General features: G+C 39.3%; 1 protein-coding gene across 4 annotated transcripts in view; it reads right to left on the bottom strand.

The window, feature by feature from the left end:
• Positions 1-22,738, bottom strand: part of LOC109039213 (uncharacterized) — a 289,108-nt gene that overhangs the window by 150,711 nt on the left and 115,659 nt on the right. For all 4 annotated transcript variants that reach the window (XM_072304393.1, XM_072304394.1, XM_072304392.1 and 1 more), the window contains one exon: positions 21,280-21,326. The gene's annotated coding sequence lies outside the window, so the exon portion shown is untranslated. The remainder of the gene's footprint in view (positions 1-21,279; positions 21,327-22,738) is intronic.

The raw sequence follows: 22,738 nt of genomic DNA, 5'->3' as shown, positions 1-22,738 counted from the left end.
GTGAGACATACATTTCTGGGTGCAAGTGAGAAAAAAAAGAAAAAAAAAAACACTAAAAATGTATCCCTAAAGCAAAAAATCTGCAAAAAAGTCTGTCAGAATGTAAGACAAACATTTTTGAGTACAAGAGAGAAAAAAAGAAAAGAAAAGAAAAGAAAAGAAGAAAAACACTATAAGAAAGTATAATTAGAGCAAAAAATCTTTTTGGCCCTAATTGAATCATTTTTGGAATTTTTTGGCCTTGGTTCCCCTACGAAATGGTGGGGACCCAGCAACATTTCTCCACCGTGTTCTAAGTACATAGTAACTATACTACCGTGATAAGCAAGATCATCGTATGAGCCATCCCGCGTCGCCAAATTTTTCTCGACTAATAAAGAATTTTCAAGATAATTTGGTATAAGAGGTATATAGTTAGCTAGTTAATTTTATTAGAGACATTCATCATCGTCGGCTATTATTAATATCTTTACTGAGAATATGGAGGGTGAGTGCTTACAATTACTTTAAACGTATAATAAACGCATAATATTAGTGATTAGACAGATAAGTAAAATTCATTTAACAATTATACATTAAAAAGTACAGAGACAAATACGAATAATCTAAAAATGAAAATTAGTTATTGGAGAAGTAATCTATCGAAGGGGTAATGAAACTTTTCCTAGACGAATTTCTCCAGGCTGAGAAAAAACTTCATTACATCAGGAAACGTCTCATTGTGCATAGTGAAATTTAAACCGCGACAATGGAAGTTACCTGTCGCAATGTAAATTTCCTTATCCCAACGAAATAGTTTTTATTCGTAACTTCCAAAAAAATGTCTTTGTTACGAGGCATTTTTTGAGACTACTTTTTTTTTACTCTAACTGACATTTTCTTGACACAACGCCTCTTTTTCTTGAAGAATCGAGTTTTTATTTGACATAGTAAAAGACTGCTCAAATAGCTATTTCCCCAGTTGAAATTTTAATTTATCGCAGAGCTTATGCTCTAGTTATAGAGAGTAAAGGAAGAGAAGGAACGATCCATCACGAATCAATCACATGTAAGTTGTGATAAATAAAATTAACAGAATAAACATTAAAATGTGATAATTTCTAAAATGACAATAGATGTGGCAAACTTCATTTCCCTTTCTTTTCGTAAAATATTAAGCATCCATATTGACGGTGTCTTAATGTTTTCGAGGGGTAAGAATGTTGAGCTTCTTCCAATACGGAAGTTTGAAAATGATGACAAATGGTTCGACAAGAGCCTCCTGATAATGAACGGGGTCATTCGATGATAATTCTCTGCGGCGTATCGTGCTTTGCGATTAATCGATCGATCCTCCATTTAAAGCTACGGAAAAGGATCGATTATTAAGGTTTTCGCAACGAACACCTTGCAGAGAGATTCATTGCCGAGTTTCCCAGCTTCACTACTAATTCAATGAGACACAATGCCAAAGCTTGGTAAAATAAGAACATACGAGACCGTAAACCTCTGGATGACCAAAAAACCAAAATCAGTGCTGATATAAAATAGGATCACCCCCTCCCAAGGGGTGATAAAAAGATCTATTAAAGTTTCGATCTATTAACAACATTGTGATAGCCCATACAAATTAATTTTTAACTTTCAGTTGATAAGTCATTATTTTTAGTGAAATTTTCTATATAAGAGACAAAGATAATTAGTTTAATAATTTTATCAGAGTAATTGACATACTTTCGTTTAGTTATTTGTGTTCTTTTATAGTTCTAAAGATTAGATTTTTTTACATGTTATTTTTTTGTTTTTTTATTTTGTTCATATGTCCAAATGATGAAATATGGGTATAGCTCATGATACACGCATTGCCACTGAGTTATTTTTCCTTCTTGGCATTTGGATCGCGTTTACCAGAAAGGAACCAAGCCACATCAGCTGTTGCCAAATGTAACTGGGCAATTTAATTGTTTACATAAGATTAAGCGGATTCCTTTGAAAATTTTAAAGAATTTGCTTAGTACTAGTAGAAAATTCACTGACATTTGAACAAAAAATCCGCCAGACCGTCAATGTAAAACATCTAATTGCCCAGTCAAATTAGGCAATAGCTGATCTGGCTTGGTTTTTTTCTGCTTAACATAGTCTATTTGTGATTCACACATGAACCAAGGATATCTTGTGAGAGTAAGATAATACACAAAAAATCGAGCAAGTAACAAGGATTTGAAAGTTCCTACATTTGTGCGGGTATACAATTTGATATCCTGGGAGTTGAAATAGTTGACCGAGCCGTAAGGAAACCGGCCCCATCTAAGTGCGTGGAAACATGGAGTATTTTTTTAAAAAAATTGTTTTGATATCTCAATGTATGCTTACTGCAGCTTAATGCAACTTAAGGCGATTCGTCAAGCTCTCAGACGTGGTCGAAATGGCATGCGATACATCGGATCAATTAATCAAAAGTCTCGGCAGATTTTGAATTTTAGGCCAAAGAAAGGACGATAGCCCCTGCGCATAAGCCTTAAGATTAATTAAAAAAAAAAAAAAAAAAAAAAAAGGAAGAATCAGAGAAATGAAAGCAGAATTCTGTTTGGAAAACACCTCATATTCGATACAGTTATCGATTTCTGTATCAAATGCGAGGTTTTTCTCCCAAACAGGCTTCCATTTCTGCTTTTGAGCCATAGCTAGCTCAAATGCGAGCTTTTTTCCGGACAGGATTCTGCTTCCATTTTCCTGAATTCTTCCAGTTTATTGTTTAAAATTATCCTTTAGGCTTTGCTTATGCGCAGGGGCTATCGTCCTTTTTTAAAAAAATCAAAAGTTGCCGAGATTTTTGACCTGATCGATGAGATATATCGCATGCAAGTTCGATCACGCTAGAGAGCTTGGCAAATCACCTTGAAGGGCTACTCTACCGGAAGAACGCTCACGGAAGCTAAGGAAGAACGCCGTATGAACATTCGAGAGTTGCCAACTTTCCCCTGATAAATATGAATTTTTGGGGAAAGTTATGCATGTTTTTCCTTGATATCTTCAGATACTTCAGATTAAGTTACGAACCAAAAATTGGAAGAAAAATATTTAAAACTTTCCCGATAAATTCGTAATTTCTCAAAGGAAACTTGGCAACGCCTGGAGGTTTATACGGCGTTCTCCCTTAGCACGGCAGTTCTGCAGTCTCGTTGAAAGAGTCCAAAACAGTGGCGTGGCGTGAAGGATCTGATCGATGATCGATATTTGTCCATTTGAAGCTATAGTAAAGAATCGATTATTAAGGTGTTCGCTACGAACACCCTGTTTATCGATCCTTTTCCATAGGTTTAAATGGCAGATCAATCGATTTATCGCAAAGCACGCCACGCCACTGGTCCAAAAGTTTGATTACGCCCACAAACTGGGAGGACGGATGAATTTTCGGGCCAATCTCATAAATTTACCAGTTGTTTGACACACATCAATTGCGAGTTCAATCGCAAAAACGGCGAAGCTTAAAATCCAGCCTATAACAAGGCTTACAAACGCTGGCTGCAAGTTTTGCATCGTGAAACCCTGAGTTTCAGCGCTCGTGCTCTCATCCCAAAACGTCTGTTCCCACCACATCAACCATTTCATTTTCTTCACTGCGATATCCAAGAGGCCAAATTCTACGAAACTATTAATTCTATCCAAAACGACACCCGAGAAGAGGTTTTTCGGAGCACGGAGTGTCACTGCGTGCGTGAGGAAGCACTCTTTAACCAAATGACATTTGATCAACTTCTTATTGTAATGCGCACTTGCCAAGAAGTTTCCATGATCTTTCTGTTTCACATTAGGAACAGATACTTCAAATGCGTCCATTTCCATGACTGAAAGCATATTGGATTGGACTTCGCGAACTCTTTTTAAAAGTAAGGGCTCGACTGTTTCATTGTATGTATTCATCGTGTATGTGCTCGTCGTTCATGTATTCCTCTAAATATACAAGTGAAAGATTGTGCTTACCATCCATATCCTCCAAAAAACTCGTCCAAAGCCGCTCATAGTAAGCGAAACCTTCACTTATTTGGACGTATTTCTACCAAAGAGACCTATGTGGAGGTGAGAAATGTGGGGTGTGCTCGTTAGTTCTCTTTGCGTAAGAGTGAATGGGAATAATAAAGCGCCAGTGACGTCAGCGGCAATGAGAGTGCGCACTCTACGACGGGGAGATCGTCGTCGGGGCGCTTTAACTCGTGAGCCCTGTGCACAAGGCTCTCTTGCCATGCCCGCGGCTCATGAGTTCCGCATTCAGTTGCACATAGGTCTGTTTGATAGAATGCAACATCCCGATTTTCCAATTCTTCAAAAGGAACCACGCCCACTTTTACATTGCTTCTTATGCAGCTTCCACGAGCACACCCCATATTTCTCACCCGCACATAGGTCTGTTTGGTAGAAATACGTCCAAATGTCTGAGTTAAACGTTTGTATCGACAGCGGGTCGATTGTTGAATCGTTATCGAATGACCTTGATCGATATATTGCATTGTGAAGATAGGGATTTATCGATCGAGATCATTCGATAACGATTCAACAATCGACCTGCTGATCTGAGTCGATTAAGTCTTTCAAAGTATCAATGTCAGGATATCGCACAAACGTCGCAAGGAGGGTTGTCAATTGGCTTTGAAATACTGTGACGATTATCAAGACAAACAATGATATGATTGTGAACAATATCTTCCCAGTGATCACTCGTCCCAACAGCAGTCGCCACGGGCATCCAACGAGAAAAAATGCGCACAGGATGAAGGTCACTGAGGAGTGTTGGAACTCCCGAAGGGATTCCTCCGTATAGAGTTGTTTGAACAGGGTCCTCTGTGAATAGTAGCTACGTTTATGCGAGGCTCGAAACCGGGGTTTCACGAAACCCGAGTTTGTAATGCAAGTTTCCTCCGTCGGGTTTATGCGGGCGCTGTAACCCGACTTTCGCGGGAAATCAAACTTTCCGATTTTGGCGCTGTTTATGCGCAAATTTTCGATTGAACTTGAATTTCATGTTGGCGCCATTTTCACAAGTTATACTTCATTTTTCCACTATGAATTGATTCAATAAATTATTAGGTATTACTCTTTTATCCTGTGTATGTTCAATTTTTCCACAATATATAAGCGGAGGCTTCATCTTCACTAGAAAAGCCTTTACTGACTTTCTGAGCAACAGTTTGAAAAATGACAGTAGATGTTTAATCATTTTACGTTCATCTTTAAAATTGAATGAATACCTAATCTCAACAACCCTCCAAATCATGCTCGAGCTTATATTCTGAGTTCAGAAAAGTTGCCATAGGTAATTTTAGTGATGTTAAAAATAATTGTGGCAGGCGCAGAAATTCATCATATTGTTTATTGAGCTTCTAATGATCTTCCAATAGGTAGATATAGGCATTGAAAGTGTAGGAGTGCTAATCCAGTAAAGCACCGCACCTTCACTCCATGCTGTTGTAAAGATTGTATGTCTGCCATTATTGTAGTGAAACAAATAAAGAATCGGGATATACTTATGGGAATTCCTCCTTCAAGATATGATCAAAATAAGCAGATATTGATAGGTCAACAATGTATCGCTGAAGCAGAAGCGTCTAAATCCTCTTGAGGCAACGGACGGTGACAATCTCAACAAACTGGTGACGCTTCACAAATTTTGAATTTCCACATTCCCAGAGACACGCGCTGAAATCCTGTTTCTCACCCCTCTTTCCGACTGCTCTCCGAGTCCATGAGCAAGACAGGAAGAAAATAGGCAAGCTACCTACCACTGTTTGCCTACCTATGTGTGTTTTTCTTAAACTTGATTTTCAAAGGTGACTCATGTAAAGAGCAACTGAAAAACAAGATTTCAGAACCTGCCATTGCATTTCACTAACCTAAGACACCAACCCAACCTTACCATTGATATTCTTTCGCTTACACTGTATATTATTCTCCCACTGAGATTCGATATGAACTCAATTCAAAAATCCTTCTGAATTTAATTATTCAGGTAGATTGGAATCTGGAGCTCTCAGTCTATCTGTAAAGCGCATTTACTAACATTCACTGCTGTCACAAGATATTTTTGCACAGGCAGAGCCACTTTCCACAGTTGATGCATCTCTAACGCCAAAGCTCAATTATGACAAGTGGTTCAACGACCAAAAATTGTTACACGCCTCAATAATAACCTTATTCTTATCTCAAATTGAAAATCTTGGATCACAGAGCACTCACCGAAGAATCTCCTTCCTTCTGCATCAGTATGAGAAGAGTGACGATACTTTGGAGCAATAACTTTGAACTAGTTTCAATAAATGATGGCTTCAGAATTTGAGTCATCATTTACTAGAGATTGGATCAAAGAAATAAGTCAGCAGGTCACGGTTGTGGCTGGAGTCACACTTCCAGTAGGACAATCAGGAAATACGTACACGGATAACACACAAATTCAAGAGCTATGCAGCTCTGATTGGATCAGATTTTAGATTTAATCGGTAGATTGAAATGAAAAAATTCGGTGCACTACTTAAAGGGAAGCAGGGTGCCTTATCTTGAAATCCTAGGCAAATCGTGCGGATGCAGTAAAAAAGTTCTCTGCAGATGATGAACTGGTGGGTACAGGCCCGCCACATTCCATCTCGGGCCCTGGTACCAATTTTCTGGCCCGGGCCCCTAGCCAAGGGGGGGGGGGGGTCCGGGGGGCCTCTCCCGGGAAATTTTTGAAATTTTAAATCTATTTGGACGCATTATGAAGCTCTTATAATGGAGATTTTCCATCAATTTCTGCAGAATAATTACGAATAATTCAAAACATCTATAAATTTTTTTTTGAGGGGGCAGATGATAATTTTCAATTCTATGGGGAGCCGGGCCCCCCTGGACTCCCATTTCGTACGTCTATGGCAAGGGAGTTAAGCCATTAAAGTCGAGGATGCCCAGAAAGGAGCCTCTTAGCATCCGACAACGGAAGAAAATGAAACACAGTTACTAAAAATATCATTCTACATATACTCAAAATCTTGAAAATCTCTAAAAAAGTAAGAAAAATTTTATAGTGCCCTAGCGTGTTTTTGAAACTTTATTCACCTTTTGCGGAATTTTTAGGGTAATTTTTTCACTTTTCCCTACGAGACAAGGGTTACACATGAATTCGTAGTGGTTTGTCACCTGCGTCACGGGCCCCTCCAGGGCCCGGGCCCCGGTACCATGGACCCAGTATCCCTCCCCTTGTGGCGGGCCTGGTGGGTAAGGCTATTACTCAATTGTAGCCTGTAAAGCTCTTTGCTTGCTTTGCTTCTGTAGTCATAAAATGTTGATTAGAGTTGCAAGAATAATCTGAAAAAGCAGTAATAAGCCTGGATTCCATCTGACACTAAACACCTTCACTAGAAAATAACGTCCTACGTTTAGCTAAATAAGGATAAGTAGGCCACATATAACTGAAGGAATCACGTAAAAGTGCTTAAGCAACAATTATAGTAAAATTATGATTGTAAAAAATGTTGAATGATGGCAAAATTAAAGCTAAATCGTGGGATAAGCACCAGTTGTTTACGAACGGTATGATAATAAATCCGCCATATTGCCGATCGCGCACCTGAAAATCGCATTTGAAGTCGAATTTCAACTAATTTCAACCTCCGGTTCGTTTATGCGGAGTGCGAAAAGTCTTTAGTGTAAAATAAGGTTTCAAACACAAATTTCGGAAACCTACATTTCGTTAGTTCCGTATCGTTTATGCCGTGATTTGAACCTTGGTTTCAAACTCAGGTTTCGATTGAAGTTAGGTTAAGAGGCTCGCATAAACATAGCTAATGAAACAAGCACATCGTGATGTACAGGAACAAAATTGTTGTGATTATGGCAGCCCACACTTGAAGCGAGAAGCTCTTGAATGGCAGGAGACACGGTGGTATGAAAGCGCTGCGGGGGACGGCGAAACATTGGGAACATGTTTGTATCGCTGCGGAAAAGTCGAACTGTGTGAAGACCGTCTGACTCGGGATGATGCTGTCTTGGAAGATGAGCAGGTCTAGGTTCGACCTTAAAGCGATCTCGTAATACTTCTCATCTGCATCGAATCCACCCGACATGCCGTACGTATTGAAGTCTACTTTTATGTTTAAATTTTCTGCAAGATAATCAATAACCTCAAACACGGCTGTGGCGGGTGTCATCCCTGCGCTGTTGCTATGAATGTACAACTCATGTTTTTGAACGAAGCCGATTCTTAATGTGCATCCTTGCACAGGGACGAGGGGAAAATAATGTCCACTCCTCGTGTCTATGTTCAGGATCAAACCCTTGAAAGGATCATATTTTAAGCAACTGTACTCTGCGCAAATGACTGTGTGAAGACCTCTGAAGAAACGCCAGAAAAATTGGAAGAGGAACAATAACCGTTCATCATTTCCATCAAGGTTAGGCAGCATAAAAATAACGTAATTAAGGGAATTCCAGATGTTACTTAACAGGGCGAAACCAGAGGTTAACGCAAAAACAGAGTCCGTTAGTTGGACATCTCCGTTCAGCTCTGCGTTACTGATGCGCAACTCGAAATCACAAGATGTAACGTTTTTCATGTTCATCGCGTCGGTTAAATTTTCATCCTGCTTAACACAATAGCGACTAAGCTTTCTCAATGACGTGGCATTGGCTGACAGCCAGGGTTTTTTATTATAGTTAGAGGGTGAAAATGGAATAGAGTCCAAGATTAAACTAAGAATTTCGTCCATATCGTTGAGATGGATGAAAATATTTTTCTTTCGATACTCAATGATCGTATCTTCAAGCCAGCTTCGGTGAGAGATGAGGATTGTATTGATAGCATTCTCGTGTAGACCTCGAATGAAAGATTGAATCGGGAAATCGGTGTTCAGACTGATCACGTACAATAATTTCTCCTTTAAAAACGTACCTGTCATCTTGCTGATGCTCAAGGCAGATAAAATCATTTCGCTCTGTTTTGTTATCTTGAGGCACATCAAATGGCTTAGCTCCCGCACCATTCAAAAGAATCATAACGTATTGGAGAATATTTAGCTTATTGATCAGTAGTTTCATTTTGTTTCAGACGGTAAGTTATATCTGATGTAAATGGTTCAAATTATTGTTAAAAAAGTGGACGTTTTTCCACATATGAAGTAGCCAAGGGGTCTGCCTTGAAACAGATGGGAAAATATCATGGTAAGGATTTTGAAAAACTCATCGAAAGTTATTAACCATAGACTGATTTAGTGACAACATCACTTGACATAATATCGAACTCTTGGTTCAAACCAAAAGAAACTAACATACCCTCTAGTACGAAGTCTTCATGAGTTGATAATTGTGATAATTTATTAAAATTTAGTTATTGACCGGTCATTAATTAATTAAAGACTCATCGAACAAGAAACATTTCGATTGTAAGAGACACTGGGACGCATATTACCACCATAGCGCAAATAAAGTAAATCAGATAAAAGATTCTGCGTGATTATTTACATAAACCAAGGGCCAAGGGTTCGATACCATATCGAATGACGTAGCCATTTAATCAGTCTATTTACGAATAATTGTGTGATTCATTCTCGTTTTTTTACTGCTGCGTTTAAATATGCACAACATGTCATCATCGGCCTAAAATATACATGGTATTTTTTTCTATTTAGGCGCATTTTACGTATTATCATGCATCGAATAATCAATTGACCTCTGAATTGAAATCGGTGAATAAGAAAATAAGAAATTTTGGAGGAAAAGTAAAACCTGATAAATAGGTAGACAAGGTCCTACTACTTGAAGGTAGTAACACAGAATGTGTTGGATTCCTTCAAATCGGAATTCCACTTTTCACTGCAGTATATTATTTTATACGTTATTATACAGGGTGAGCGAAAAGTCCCCGACCCCCCCTCTAACTTTTGAACGAATTGAGCTAGGGAGATGAAACTTTGGGAATGTTCCTATCTCAAAGGGGACCATCTTTTAAGGGGGTCAAAATTTTGGTCCCCCCCTCAGGGGGGGACAGGGGCCCCCCAACTTTTTTTTTTCAAATAGCAAACCCTATCTTGTGATACCTCATTCGAAAGAACATAAAAAACTAAGAATTTTGGCGCAAACCGCAGATCAATATCTTAATTTTTGACCGAGTTATGATAAGTCAAAGGTCAAATTTGACCTATTTTCAAAAAATTTTAACTCCGGTTCAAATTATCGTAAAGAAAAAAATAAAACGGGAAAATTTACCAAATCGTGTTCGCTTTTACGTAATAATTTCAAAAATCACTTCGATTTAATTATAAGGGGGGGGCTCGTACCCCCAAATACGTCAATTCAAAGGTCATTCAATTTTCCCGCGAAATAAGCCAATTTCCTCTGGATTTGCCTCCACAATATCTCAGTAAGGTCAAAATCAGTTCAACATTACGTTGGCAAGTCCCCAAATTTCGGGAAAAGTTAAAAAAACGAAATTTAAGGTGATTAAATTTGACCGTTTAAATTTCGTTTTTTTAACTTTTCCCGAAATTTGGGGACTTGCCAACGTAATGTTGAACTGATTTTGACCTTACTGAGATATTGTGGAGGCAAATCCAGAGGAAATTGGCTTATTTTGCGGGAAAATTGAATGACCTTTGAATTGACGTATTTGGGGGTCCGAGCCCCCCCCTTAAAATTAAATCGAAGTGATTTTTGAAATTATTACGTAAAAGCGAACACGATTTGGTAAATTTTCCCGTTTTATTTTTTTCTTTACGATAATTTGAACCGGAGTTAAAATTTTTTGAAAATGGGTCAAATTTGACCTTTGACTTATCATAACTCGGTCAAAAATTAAGATATTGATCTGCGGTTTGCGCCAAAATTCTTAGTTTTTTATGTTCTTTCGAATGAGGTATCACAAGATAGGGTTTGCTATTTGAAAAAAAAAGTTGGGGGGCCCCTGTCCCCCCCCTGAGGGGGGGACCAAAATTTTGACCCCCTTAAAAGATGGTCCTCTTTGAGATAGGAACATTCCCAAAGTTTCATTTCCCTAGCTCAATTCGTTCAAAAGTTAGAGGGGGGGTCGGGGACTTTTCGCTCACCCTGTATGGTACATTACAGTATATATAAAATTATAACTCGCGTGTCTTAGATTCACAAAAATGACATTGCTTCCGTCTGAAACCAATGCTCTGTAGGAAAACAAGTCTAGTACGAGTCTAATGTTGTTTTTCTAGTCTAGTCGACTTATTCTTGTTATTTTTGTAAATAGATTCTTCAAACACAACTTGGTGAATTTCCTCTGATTTAGAGCCATTATATCGTAAGAATTTATTGATTTTTGGGGATTGTTTTCTTTCCTCTATTTAGCAAAGGGCCGTAGCCGAGGTAAACTAGATGAATTATGCATAATGAAAAACATTCTGGGCTTACGACGGTGAGGTACGCGTGTCATTAATGTACCTAAACATCGATAAACTTTCCTCTACTTACTAAAGCTTAAACTTAGGTACTAGGGCCCAATCTTAAAAATAACTTTGGCGAGGGTGTTTGATATTAATTTCAACATATGAAGCCTAAAAAAAGATATCGCCCAACTGAGAATTTTGGCAAAAATGAGTATGAGACTTTGCCAAATTCTAAAGTATAAAAGACGCAAGCTGGTGATTTTAGTTTTTTGCCAATTCTATACGAGAGCGTTTCAATGACGCTGTAGAGTATGAAAAATTCGCAGATCTCACCTTAACAGTACAAAAATGGCAAAGTTTTCTCTTCTTTTAGCAAAATCGTCGGTTTGCAGATAAAGCACTATTGTCCGTTAGTCATGAAAATCGCCCAAGTCTTCTTTGTCTATTAATTTCAATAATCGACTCGCAGTTAGTTTTCCTGTCGATCCCTTCATGGTGTTCACTTTTCCTGTTTCGATAACTGTGTCGAGAAGAACGTCTTCTGTTTGATTTCCGATATAGTATTTTGCATTTTTCATGTTGTCGCATACAGCTACTCGAGTTTCAATTCAAAATGCAACGCGAATAATCGAAATAGCGCCGAGAAAAAAATGCGAATACAGCGTTGTCAAAGGTGCTCGGGAGGTCTGGTTTTTCGGGGTTGCGGACGAGGACGCAGTGTATTTTCACAGGTGGCAACGCCGCGTCCTAGTGAAATTTACGGGCTGAGCTCGAGAAAGGGTTGGCATGTTGCTTCGTTCTTGAATCTTTACTGAGGCTTATCGACAGAGGATTACCGGCGGGGGGTTTGCATAAATTCAAACCCCCCCCCCCCCCCCCCCCCCGGTGCCGTGAAATCCCGCTGGAAATGAAGGGCGTTAAATTTGGGTGGTGAAGTCGAAGCATCCGATACAATTAGTACGATCGGTCTGCTGACCCCTCTAATGTTCATTTTTTTTATTAGTTAATTTTTCTTTTCACTGAAAAAAAACTCCGACCGTGGAAGCCGTACTTACGGCCTATATAGACATACCGTCCGTGTTCCGGGCTTGGAGGCCGATAGTTCCGGGTGTTGCATCCGGAGCAATCGAAGCTAAGCTCTAGCACCAGGAACTTTCGGTCCATGAGCCCGGAGCGGACGATGTCTATCTATACTATAAGCTCCGAGACCTCCTAATTTTGCGAAACTGGTAACGCTTAGTTCCAGCGTTCTACCGGGCCGATTTTCATGATTTTTGCGGTTATCGACGGGCAATTGTCTCTAGATAAGCCAAATCTTTTCAGATTTTCAAAATATGGCCCAGGTTTTTTATATTACGTGGTAAAGTTGCGAATTCTCCCATTTAAACAATGTAAATTTATACTTTTTGTCATAGTTCGTTTGAGCGTTCTACCGGGCCGATTTCCATGATTTTTGCGTGAATCGACAGGTAATAGGCCCTAGATGAGCCCGCTCTAATCAGATTTTGGAAAAAGGACCCAGGTTTTTTTTAAAATCACGTTATAAAAGTGAGTGAGTTTACAGAATGCTCCGGTGCTGCTACCGCTATGCGCGGGAGGATGCGCAGTGGTCGAGGAGGTTGCGCAGTAGCTGTGTAGCCTGCGCATCAGCTCTACACTTATCTTCACAAGATTCGCGCTCAATTCCGCATGTGTAGCGGTGGCTGAGTCGTCTAAGACGTCGAGGGCGTCCCCCATGATTTCAATGTGGGATCGATCCCCGACTCATGAAATCTTCATTATTACCTGACTATCATTGTTCATTGTTTTACTGCAATATTTCATCAATCAGTCATTCCAAAACGCGTCCTTTTAATTTTAAAGTAATTTTAAGTAAAGTTTAAAATTAAAGTATACCTCATATCGTAATTTTTTAGGGGAAAAATAAAACTAACACTGATAGGAGGGTAAAAATAGGGGCCGCGAAGCGGCCCATTGATGGCGCGGAGCGCCTTCAAGGGGTTGGGCCGCGTAGCGGCCAGGGGGCGTAGCCCCCTAGTATCTACATAGCCCTTAACTTTTTTTTTCAGTGCATGATTTTTCAGTTATAAGCAGAATTCGTTGTCTTGTTTTCAAATTGACGTATTTCTATCAAACGGAACTATGTGTATTAAGACATGAGCCCTGATACCCGTAAGAATATATACATCATGGGGCTCCTTGTCACAATGACATAGTTTCGTTTGAGAGAAATACGTCCAAATAAGCCTCTCTTGGCTCTACTGAGAGTGCAACAAGTTCTTTCGGTCAAGATTAACCGTGCTCCGGTCACCCAATCAAACATCAAATATTAATATAATAATCTTTATCTGAGGGGCTACGCCCCCCCCCCTCCCCCACCTTTTCGCGGTCCAAAAACTTCGGTTCTCACATCTGAAGTACTTTAGATGTAAGAACTGAAGTTTCAGATGTCTGACCTGAACTTCGGCAGCTAGACCTCAAGTGTTCAGATGCACAATCCGAAAACTTCAGAGGTCCATATGACCTAAACTTCGGGTCCCGAGCACAAAGATTTTTTTCTCCGTGCATGACTGTCAAAAGTTCCGCGATTTTTTCAGATTTTTTGAATAGTTCCGAAGAACGCAAAGGATCCGGAACATCTCGGGAATTCCAAAATTTCCGGGAATATTCAGGAAAATCTCAGAAGTTCCGAAATCCGGAACAACTCTTAATTTTGTTCTAGCAAAAGTTTGCAACCGGCCGATTTGGCTGTCGATATTCAATGCAAGCTGACAACTCGGTCAAAAGCGCACAACACGTTTCCGGCGGGAAACGATACTTCCGGCGCTTGAGTCAAATCCGATGACTTCGTGTCGCTTCCGTACGTCCCTCGGAATACCGTGATTCTCCATAAATAGCACCTACAAGCGTGCGCTTCCCCTCCGGCGGAGATTAGTTGGGATTTACTTGCACTTGCCATTATGTCATCCAATAATATTGACGAGAGTCGTTAAAATATTCCCGCGTTCGTGTGACTTCTGAGAATTTTTGGGTGATGGTTATCATCTGCAGCAGTGGTGAGGCGTGAATGATCGATTTATCGATGTGTCCCTGTTCTGCCGTGATAGCGAAGAGAGCCGTAAGTGCAAAAATGAAGTTCTGAGAAAACGGGCACAGAAGCTTCTGACCGGAAAATGTTGTTGAAAGAATCCTCCGTTCTTTGTTAAATTGCCACGAATCGTCCGGAAGACTCCTAAAAATCGTATGGATGATTAAAAATCGACTGATTTATATCCATTACATAAAAAGGGTATTTTTCATTTTTTTGCTAGGTTATTGTTCGGCAAGACAGCCACAAGTGCTATCTTCTGCATGCTTTCGTGGTTGCGTTTTGGACGCACAACAAACACATTTTCAGGTTAGAAATCGGCAAATGAGGGCGGCATTCCTCTTGAAAGCACTGCTTTCATTGGCTCTCATGCACCTACGACTGTCTTGATTAAAACTATGTCATTTTTGTGCACTTAAGGCTTTCTCATACGACTCGTTTTCATTAAATTAGGATGAATTTTGCTGTTTGAGCTGTCTCAGTAATTTCATCTAAAAGAGTTTAGACGGATTTTGAAGAAAGCTCGATTTCAAAAATTGTTCACTTACAGCTCTCTTCGCTACCACGGCAGTATTAAAGCTATAGCAAAGAATCGATTATTAAGGCGTTCGCTGCAAACACCCTGTATACCGATCTCATTCCATAGGTTTTAAATGACAGATCAATCTATATATCTTAAAGCACGCCTCGCCACAGATCTGCATACGAAATCCCTCTGAGACTCTCTTATCTATCGCTTTGTCTATCAATTTCAACGATCCGACCGCTGACCCAATGGCGATTCTTGCACTTAAGTAACAGTTTTTCTCTCCATTTAAATGTTTGTTAAACAATCGATTCTGGGTCTCACCTAGAATCGATATATTCAATGAATTAAATTGAGTGTAACCAGTGTTGCCAACTATCTGTCATTGCTACTGGCCCGGCCGCGGCATCGGAACGGCTGACTGGTGGTGCACTTTTTTTTCTCCATTTAAAGGTGTGTTAAACAATCGATTCTGGGTCGCGCCTACAATCAATATATTCAATGAATTGAAATGTAGTATTAACAGTGTTGCCAACTTGCTGGAATGGCCACTGGCCGGACGTTGGCATCAGAACGGCTGACTGGAGTACCTATATTGAGAGAGAGTATGGTCACTGGTGTTACCACCTCTGATTGGCTTAGCCATCTGAGGCTGAATGGAGCCCTCAGGACCCAAAAATGGCGGACGCCACAAATTAATGTAATGCAAAATGACTCAAAATGTAGTTTTCTTCGCTTATCGTGACGAGAAAACCCAAATGCACTATTGCGACTTCTTTACATATTTTTAAGGCTAATCGTGTGCAATTTTTGAGAAAAATTATCTTAGATGTAGTAAAGTTTTCAGCAAGTGCGGTTGGTGATAACCGTCAAAAGTTGGCAATGACCCCCCTCCCATCCACAAAAACCAAAACAAAGCACCGCCATTTTTGGGTCCTAAGCCTCTCCATGGGGCCCAGTGGCCATACTCTCTCAATATGGGTACTCTAGCTGACTGGTGGGTGTGCCTCTGCATGTTGCGTGTAGCTTCGGCTAATGGCGCGAGGAATATATGATAAGGACGGCGGAATATGATATGCAAACTGCATTTCATCGCGGCCGCGGATTCCGGAACGAGGCAGTCGGGAGCCACTTAAAAACTCCTCTGATTCATTGCAGCCGTTGCGGGTCCCTCGACAGGGTTAACAAGGCGCGCGTAATCCGGGGAGCATGGATAATTAGGCCCCGCGTAATGGTGCGCTCTCACACGCTGTCGCCGAACTCGCCGAAAATCCCGCGCTTTTTCAAACTCCGCACAGTGGATCCAGCCAATAGGAGAGGTTAGAGTCCCTTTATACTGAGAGTCAAGACAATGTGAATCCATTTCTGATTGGTTCTCGTATTTTAGGCCTTTACAGTGTCACAAACGGGACTAAAGATTACATTTCCACCGATTGCAAAATTTATAATCTGGAATGGACCAGGGAATTACGGGTTCGGCACGGAACAAACGGAATGAGAGAAGGAACTGAGAAAGGAATTTGAGAATGGGCCGATCAAAGATTACAAAAAACGTTCAATTTCTGTAATCTGTATTCCCGTTTGTGACTCCATGAGGGGGTGTTGTCTTGACTTTCAGTATAAAGGGACTCTAGGAGAGGTCAGACACAATTCGGAAACTTTAAACGCTTATAACTCCGTTCATACGAAAATTCGAGGTTCTAAAAGTGGATGAATCGCATGGGCCCCCTTCATTTAAGAGTGATACAATTTCACGACACCGATGTTCGAATATTTGCATGGCGCGTTTTGATGGTCATGCGCAACAGGATTCCATGCGTTTAAGCGAATTATTGTGTCTTTTCTTGGCAGTAAGGCGTGTTGCTTTCGTGTTTTAAAATCATCTGAAAATGATCAACAAAAATGATCAATAATGATCAATAAAGTTCGCTGCAATGAATAATGGATTAAGGAGTACTTTGCAGTAAATGTCCTAATAATTCATTCCAGATACACAAGTATTCCAACTTTTGGCAAAATAATGATCACAATATCTAAACGCCACACAGTGGATTGAGTCATAGAAGAGGCCTGACAAAATTGGAAACTTTAAACGCTTATAACTCCGTTCATACAAAATTTCGAGGTTCTAAAAGTGGTTTCATTGGTTTCCTCGTGAAATTTTTTCGGGTAAACATCCCTTGAAATTTAAAATGTGACGGAATAAACATCAAAATTTGCAGTTGTAGTCGAAAATTTCATGTCCGACCTCTCTAATGGACTCGATCCACCGAGCGCCGCGGATCTGCCGAGAGATTTAGTCCGAACACTGCTAAACACACTGCGATAAAAAAAATCTTAAACGAAGGTCATAGATAAAGGCTATTTTTGGGCCAATCCTGAATGTTGAGGATCTACGCTGCCGCGCTAAGGAAGGACGCCGTATTAGCCTTTAAACCGCTGCCTTATTTCCTGCGATAAAAATCAAACTTAGTGGGAAACTTGTGAATATTTTCTTTTAAATTTCTCAGACAATTTTGTTCACAATTTAATCTAAAATATACGAAATTTTGAAAGAAAAATGTGCATAAATTTCCTCAAAAATACATGTTTTACCAGGGGAAACGCAACTCTCGGACGTTCATACGGCGTTCTTCCTTAGCACGGCAGTACGTTTTACAGGTTTCAATAATGTTTGGTAATTTTCGGTATCTTTTTGGGTCTAATACTGGCCTAAACATGGGTCTGAATGCCAATTCTCTCGAAAAATGCGGGTTTCTTTCTTCTCGGCCAAATCAGTTTGTGATGAATGCTGCGTATATTGGTTTTTTGATCAGGAATCGAACAAAGTTGCAGGATCGACAATGTTGCGGATTAATGGTAGAGGGTGAAGTCATTAATTGTGGTATTCAAGGATAGTAGCTAGGTACAGCATTAGGGAATAAGGAACCAAATCATCATGAATTACCAAATCTCATCGAATGATTGATTTTTTTAAGGCATTCTGGGTGTCTACTTAAACTAGCTGGCAAACATTAAGTGCTTTTAAGGTACTTTTTCAAAAATTTCAGTACATCATGAGCAAAAAGTATTACATTACTTTTTCAATACTTTCAAGTTGATTGTTGATTTGGGTTCCTATTATTTAGTTGTATTTCTTAGCGCCTGTTTGTATTTTATTCTTCGATAAAAGTTATCCACTTGCTGAATACAATCCTATAGCTTGAGCACACCTAAATTATGTGTTTCAAACTGCAATAGCAAGAAAGGAAAATCAACAAAGCCAGCGTGGAGGCTACTTCAATAATAATCTCCCATCGCGATGCTAAGGCGCAACGATACAACTATTCGTACTCTTCGGAATGCGTGAGGTATCACGTCGTAATTGAAGGCGTTTTCGAAACCGACAACTTTCCATGTCCGGATTCTTGTATCGCGTAAATAGGGTCTACTAAAACTGATTGGCAAATAATACGTACTTTTACAGTACTTTTCCAGTACCTTTCCAAAAAATTCAGTACCTCAAAAACAGGAAAATTCAGTATTTTTTGGTACCTTTCAGTGATGAAATTCTAAAATTGTTGAAATTCATGCGTAATTTGCGAGAAAAATGACGTAGCCAAGAAATCCGAAGCTCATTGGTGGCCTGAGGATCAACTGGCTTTACAATCTCGATCTAAGCGGGAAAATACTGCACTGAGAATCATGCGCAACGAATTGCATATTTTCTAGGCTGATTTAAAAAACACCCATAGAATGGAGCCAAAAATTCCGGACCTTTATACAGAATTTCCGTATTTTGTCAGTGCTTCCAGACCGCCCTCAAAAAATCAATGCGATTTCCGGACTTTCTGGGCCAGGAGACACATTTGTATTGTATATTCTTTTAAAATTTCAGGGGGTTTCCGCGTTGACATGAAGTGAATTATATGAAGGTTTAAAAAAATTGTACAACCGCTTTTGCTACGGAAAAATAATTTGTCCAATGTTTGGCAATGACTGATGTGGTTTGCTTTCTTCCTGCAGTCCTGCTTAACGCTGTCCAGATACTATCTGCAATGGACGGCTGCAATGGCTTGGACCGAGTCATTCAATACACGATTTCCCATCAAATTGTGCGCAGTTTATTCATGCGATGAAACTGTCTAAAATCATTTTCCAAGCTGGATAGAAACTTTTTTTCCGTCTGTGAATTTGTATTCAAGTTGTCAAGTTGCATTTCCAGTTGTCAAAAGATACAGTCAAAAGAAAAAGCTTGTAATTGAACAAATTTTACGTTCAATGAATTTTGTAGTGCATTGATCGTCGTGTAGGTTAAATCTAAAAAAGATACAAAGTTCTGGAAACGCTAACGAAGATAATTTGTTACATAATATGTGTAGAAGTCGCTATCGATAGTCGATTTGACTCGCGATTATTTTGGTCTTTCTTGTCGGAGGGCCTTCAGAGTTTTCGAACTTAATTCTTGAAAAAATATCAAATTCATTCATATGCTGATTCGAGAAATGTTCACCGTAAAAATAGTTTTTCAAGAAAAACTCATGAGAAGAATTTATCAAGAAGCTTATATTCAGACTCTACCTAGTAATTAAATAAGTGGTTGTTTTTTAACATACTTAAAAAAGAATTTGAACTGTTTGTAAATCTACCACAAAAATATATCATCAAAAACGGTCTCATGCTGCACGTTTACTGACCTGTTTTCATCCTCAGCTTGCTCTTACGATAATTATGAACTGAGAGTCTCTCGGGGACTCCGATGAAATATTCCTCCTACTTGTCCCGTTTCATCTTTTTCCCCTTTCACGATCCTCTAATTGGAAACATACCGAGCTAACAACATGCAAAAGTTTTCTCAACCCCCCTCCCTCGCTTTCTTCATACGTGCTACAAACATTGGAAAGCATTTATGATCGTGAGCAAGAAGACAAAAATAACGGTTTCATAATATCAGCATTTGGTTGGGCCTTGGAGATAACAACAAGGATCTTTAGGTAGCTTAACAATTGGACCACGTTAAACAGAAAGGAACCAAGCCACACCGCCTATTGCCAAATTTAATTTTTCACATAAAATCGATTGTGCGGATTTTCGTGCAAATTTCAGTGAAATTTTCCCATAGTACGAACTAGTACGAAGCAAAGTCCCTAAAAGTTTCAAAGAAATCCGAATAAACGTTCCCTCGTAAAAAATTAAATTGCTCAGTTAAATTTGGCAATAGATGATGTAGCTTGGTTCCTTTCTGCTAAACGCGGGCCAATTTATAATAATTGTATGCGTTTGTTGCACCTAAACATGATATAGTAGCTCACAGCGGCCTGCTTCTTCGTATTTTGAAATATTTTTGCCCGCTTTTGTGCATGAATACATCTACACGGATTTAACGAGAATATTTAAGCATAACTTTACCACTTAATATAATTTTCTCTCGTGTTTTATCGTTGAATAAGAAAATCAATCACACTCCGTCATTTAATCTTGAGTCCTCACTCTCTATGATTGGCGTGAAGCATATGGAATGAGGCGTTACGGCGGTCGGTTGTCTTTTAAAATATTAAAATAAGTTTGAACTATTTTAATGTTTAAACTAATTACACTGAATCGCAGGGCTGATTCCAGTTTTGTTCAGTTATCCTTTGTGAAATTTGTTTTGAGTTTGTAATATTCGTGCACGTTTGATACAATAAATTAATTTAGCTCCTCACGGCTAAATGCCATCCATTCGGCAACGCAAATTTTGATGGTGGGGGGGAGGGAAGGGCTTGATCACTCTATTTATGCCCCATTTTCTGCATGTTGGTCCATAATTTATAGACATATATACTAAATAACATTGAGGGCTGATACTCGACAGTGCTGCCGAGCGAAATTGGTAGTATACCGATTATCCGAGCTTTAGTCTAATGCTGTTATTTATAGTGCGGTGGGTAGAATGCAGTATTTTTTCACGCATCGCCGCACAGTGGATCGAGTCAATTAGAGAGAACGGAAATGAAATTTTTAACGAAAACAGCAAATTTTCATGTTTAATTCGACACATTTTAAATTCCAAGGAGTGCTTTCAGATGAAAATTGTACGAGGAAACCAATAGAACCACTTTTCAAACCTCAGAATTTTGTATAAACGAGATTATAAGCTTTTAAAGTTTCCTTTTGTCCGACCTCTCCTCTTGACTCGATCCACTGTGCGACGGTGAAAATCCTAGATCTCGTGCCTCGAAGTGCTACGAGAGCAAAAAGTATTTTAGCACATACGACGTTTAAAGCAAATATACGATTTTAAATGGTAACTGATTCATGCTACTATAAATATGTTTATAGAAATGAAAGAAACTCACAAGATAGTTTCACAATCAACGGCTTCCCACTCGACAATTTGAGAGACCTGAAAACAAAAGAAATGTTTTACTGATCCATATAATTTCTGTTCAAATACTCGTGCACTTGGCAAAATTACACTTTATACAACTAGGAAATCGCTAAATCGTTGAGGCATATTAGAAGACAATTTGATGCGGTGGTCTTTTGGTTTTTTCTTTGTGAAACTGAACGAATGCGTATTTTTGTCTACAGTGGCGAGTCTTTAAAGTTGACAACATAGCTTTTCCTCCATTCAAATGTATGCAACACAATCGATTCTTGGTGAGGCTTGCCTCGCACCTAATATCGATATTAGTTAACGAACTGAAAATAAATAGTGTGGCCTAGAACCTAGATAAATTTGTAAAATACGTAACTACGATTCACATTTGCAACCTTTTGATGAATTTAAAGAGGCGGAGATCGGTATTTAATTAGCCATTGCCACAGATTTTTGTGAGTTGTTGCACCTGTTGCACGCAAGATATACAGCCAACTAAATACACTCCGTAGATGAAAATTCATTTGAAAATCACGTTGAGCACATAAAAAAAATCTGAAATCTACTCTTCAGCGCGGAATCTGCATAGTTCGTAATACGCATTTTTCAAATTTACCGCGCATGCGGGCAGTTTTTCTTGGTGGTTGGCAGTCAGGTTTGCCCGGAGAGAGACCTAGCCTAAATAAACGAACAATCTAGAGAACTGTTATAAGCTCTCCTTCCGTAAGATTTCAATCGATTCAAGTTTTGAATTTTGCAAAATAAAGAAAGAATAAGGGTACAAACGCTTGAAAAAGACGAAAATCATACCATACGCAGAACAATTTAGTGATTTTGTTTGTTTACTCAGAAACTAATGTGTTTTTTTGCTCTTCCGCCTGGGCAAACCTTGGCGATGGTGACTGAGAAAAACTCTACCGTGCTAAGGAGGAACGCCGTATGAACATTCGAGAGTTGCCAAATTTCCTTCGATAAAATGTTCATTTTTGAGGAAAGTTATGAATATTTTCCCTTGAAATTTTAAGGAATTTTCGGTGAAATGGCGAACAAAATTACCTGAAAAATGGGAAGGAAAATATTCATAAGTTCACCAGGAAATTCTTGTTTTATCAAAGGAAATGCTGCAACACTTAAAAGTTCATACGGCGTTTTCTCTTAACTCGGCAGAACTTTCCGACGTGATTTTCGTGCGATTTTACTCGTAGAGTGGATATTTCTTTGGCTGCGTCTCTTGCGTGCAACAGACCCATTGTTAATGATGTAATGTTTAATGACACAACATAACTGTGCTGCTGATATTGAGTTAAATTATCTCTCAAGCAGATGCGCAGAGTCGAGACATGACGGTAAAGGACACGATTATAACAGAGTGCACCAAGGTAATTAATTAAATTCTCCATGCAGAGAAAGGGCTGCATCCATGAGCCGGGTTGCCG

The sequence above is a fragment of the Bemisia tabaci genome, chromosome 9 (genome assembly GCF_918797505.1).
Source record: "Bemisia tabaci chromosome 9, PGI_BMITA_v3".
In the NCBI taxonomy this organism is placed as follows: Eukaryota; Metazoa; Arthropoda; class Insecta; order Hemiptera; family Aleyrodidae; genus Bemisia; species Bemisia tabaci.
The sequence above is the reverse complement of the archived record's forward strand: the minus strand, read 5'-3'. Positions and strand labels throughout refer to the sequence as shown.